Source organism: Danio aesculapii, chromosome 7, assembly GCF_903798145.1.
Source record: "Danio aesculapii chromosome 7, fDanAes4.1, whole genome shotgun sequence".
In the NCBI taxonomy this organism is placed as follows: domain Eukaryota; kingdom Metazoa; phylum Chordata; class Actinopteri; order Cypriniformes; family Danionidae; genus Danio; species Danio aesculapii.
The window spans coordinates 12,456,408-12,459,141 of NC_079441.1; the positions used below are offsets into that span (position 1 = coordinate 12,456,408).

Below are 2,734 nucleotides of genomic sequence, written 5' to 3' on the forward strand. Positions count from 1 at the left end.
ATGACTCTCATTTCAGTGTAACAATGCACTAATGGCATTTACATCTGTTCATTTAGTATAGCTTTTATCCAGAGTGATTTAAGAACAAGCGCTGCTACAACGAAAGGGATTGATCCCCTGAAGGGATTAAAACACTGCAAGTTCATAGGCTATCTCACGCGAACTCATCATGGGTGTTGAATGAGATTTTATTAGGTATACTTTTGGAGAAGGCTTAATAAAACCACGACCCCGGCAGGACTCGAACCTGCAATCTTCTGATCCGAAGTCAGACGCCTTATCCATTAGGCCACGAGGCCCCTGGAAGAATTTCGCATACTTATACTAACGTTACACTCTAAAAGTATGTAGTTGTTTTGTGAAGGAAAAATACGTTTGAGAAGTAACAGAAGAGTTTTGAAGCTTTGGGACATACTACTTCCTCATTAACAGACCGTTATGGTGTTATGAGCCTTGTCAATGATCCACACATCTTCCAAATTTCAGTAATGTTAAATTTCCTACCTTACTGGAGAAGCAGCAGCAGGTTAATCCCCCATTCACGAGTCTTTCATGCAAATAAATCTCCTCAGATCTTTGGATAATTATGCATTCAGGCGTTGATGTCGAAACATGTCTTTATATAAGGCCAGTATTGTTGTTGCAGATGAAATATATCACAGAAAATGCGATTTAAATATTTTCCAGTGGGCTAGATATTAATTAACAGTCATAGAAACATCTTTACCGAAGCCTCTCTACTTGACGGTTGGTCTCGCGCGTCCACCATGTTTGTAGTTTATTTACACTTTTCACCCGAGTTCGTAGTTCTAACCGAATTCACGTCCAACGCATAATGTATTGTGGGCAATATCAGCGGTTAGAGTATGGAAGGTTCTACACTTTACATTTTTAACAGTAAATAGTAAACCATCCGGGAACCTTTGGCAAACTCTTTTCAACATAGGGGAGAGCGGGGCACAATGTAACACCTTTTGGTTTTGGCCAAATAATAAACAAAGTAGGGTTAGACAAACCATTTTTACCAACAACTCACAAGTCTCTTCTTCATATGAGCACTGAAAGGTGTCCAACAGTGGCTTATTTGTAACACCCTGTTTCAACTAACCCCGCTGTGTTGTGTTTTCTTCAAAACTGTCTGGCAGTCACTGTGTATTTTATATCTTTCTAAATATTTCCATCATTTAGCCTAGAAGACGGTGATCACAACAATATAAGGTTTTACGTACACACTTTCACAAACTTTTAAAATAAAAAAAAATCTACTATAATAAAAAATACTTTTATGCTGCAAAAATTGTTTTTTTCTGTGTTTCTCATCCAAATTTCGCAGAACTTTTTTTACGCTTTGGTTTGTGTAGGAACTCAAAATTCAACTAGCCTTCCACTTACAATATCGGTACAACCTTGTTTTTTTTTTTTACCGTTTTACTAACAGATTATAAATAATTATAAAACATATAAACCATGAGGAACAGGATCGTCTTTCCTGTAGTTAGTATGTCAGCTCTATGTACTGGCCTCGTGGCCTAATGGATAAGGCGTCTGACTTCGGATCAGAAGATTGCAGGTTCGAGTCCTGCCGGGGTCGCAGTTTTAAGACTGTCAATTGAACTACTTTCCTGCCACTCAAATCTGCACACTTCCTAGACCAGTGTTTCCCAACCCTGTTCCTGAAGGCACACCAACAGTACACATTTTCAACCTCTCCCTAATCAAACACACCTGAATCAACTTATCATAACATCAGAAGAGACTCCAAAACCTGAAGTTAATGGGTCAGAAAAGGGAGACATCCAAAATATGTACTGTTGGTGTGCCTCCAGGAACAGGGTTGAGAAACACTGCCCTAGACATCACCATAATTCCTTTGTAAATTCTAACATCAGTGTAATCAAAGTCTGTTTGAGGCTTTCTGTTTAAGGTATAACTCGCCCTTCCAATTCATAAACATTAAAGGGTCAGTTCACCCAAAATATGTTAAACACTAAAGCAGATATTTCGAGGAAACCATTGACAATAATAATAGGAAAAATACTATGGAGGAGAGTGTTTACCAGATTTCAGGTTTCTTCAAAACATCAGCTGTCTTATTCAACAGAAGAAAAAAAAAACTCAAAATGTTTCGTTAAAATGCTTGAACACAACTGCACTGACCTCCTGAGTCCTTCCAGGGTTGCAATTTTATAAAGGCATCTTGTTATTAAAGAGCCAGTCTGCTTACTTGTAAATCTAAACAACTTCTACTTCAGCATTAGCTTTGCCTTTGCTTACATAGATATCCTATGTTTTTTTTATTTATTCAACAAACAGGACAGTCCTCTTCAGATTTGTAAAGCTTTTGGTTTGTGTAGGAACTCAAAATTCAGTATTACTGTGTCCTACTTATTCTAACATCCCAAAAGCCTTTCACTGACAATATCGGTACAACTTTTTTTTTGTATCGTATTACAAACAAATTATAAATAATTATAAAACGTATAAACCATGAGGTTTTATTTATATTTAGACTTAACTGAGCGATTTATTCACATAGCAGATATGATATAGACCAGTGATTTTCAAGCTGTGGCACATGTACCACTAGTGGTACACAGGCTTCCTTCCAGTGGTATGCGGAGGAATTGATGAATAGTTAAAGTAAAAAAAAAAAAAATGAACACACTTAAAAAAAAAAAAAAGAACACACTTTTAAACCTTTGACGCATACGATAACACTAATGTAATCAGTAAA

At 36.8% G+C, this 2,734-nt stretch overlaps 2 non-coding genes across 2 annotated transcripts; one reads left to right on the forward strand and one right to left on the reverse strand.

Moving 5' to 3' along the window:
- Positions 1-226: 226 nt before the first annotated feature.
- trnar-ucg (transfer RNA arginine (anticodon UCG)) lies at positions 227-299 on the reverse strand. Its single transcript has one exon. It is a non-coding gene; the product is annotated as a tRNA-Arg (tRNA).
- A 1,219-nt stretch (positions 300-1,518) lies between these two features.
- On the forward strand, positions 1,519-1,591 carry trnar-ucg (transfer RNA arginine (anticodon UCG)). Its single transcript has one exon. It is a non-coding gene; the product is annotated as a tRNA-Arg (tRNA).
- Positions 1,592-2,734: the final 1,143 nt, after the last annotated feature.